A 534-nucleotide genomic window follows, 5' to 3' on the forward strand; every position below is an offset into this window, starting at 1 on the left:
ATCAGGCTGAGTTTGTACAGGCGGGCCAGACGTGGGTGCAGCTCTATGGTAACGGGGGAGAGTCGCATCATTTCCCACACATTGCTCAAACTTTCGCACCAACTTCCTGAAACTTCGGCTAGTCCACTTCTACGGACGTGGGGGAGGATAAAAAAAATGCAGAGATTCATCTATCTTGGTAATGAAAAACGAGCCACATTTAGACCTCACCCAATAGTATATGAGGTCCGAGAATAAAAAATGTAATCATAAACTGGTTTCAATCCTCTTGTAAGCAAATATTGATTGTGTCCACCCCACTGGTAGAATGGGCGAGTCCAGGGCAGCCTTGCTTGCTTTACAGTGAGGAGACAACTGGGAGGTGTCAGTGAGAAAGTTCATCACAGGGGGTAAGTAGTGTGTGCGGGGGATTATGGGGGGTAAGTGGCCACCAAAGTCAGGGATTAGTTACTAAGGATTTCCGGGGTATAAAAGGGATGTAGCAAATGGATTCTGTGTTGCCATCACATGTTACCAATAGTATTTTTTGTTTCC

This window comes from Pyxicephalus adspersus, chromosome 5, assembly GCF_032062135.1.
Source record: "Pyxicephalus adspersus chromosome 5, UCB_Pads_2.0, whole genome shotgun sequence".
NCBI lineage: Eukaryota > Metazoa > Chordata > Amphibia > Anura > Pyxicephalidae > Pyxicephalus > Pyxicephalus adspersus.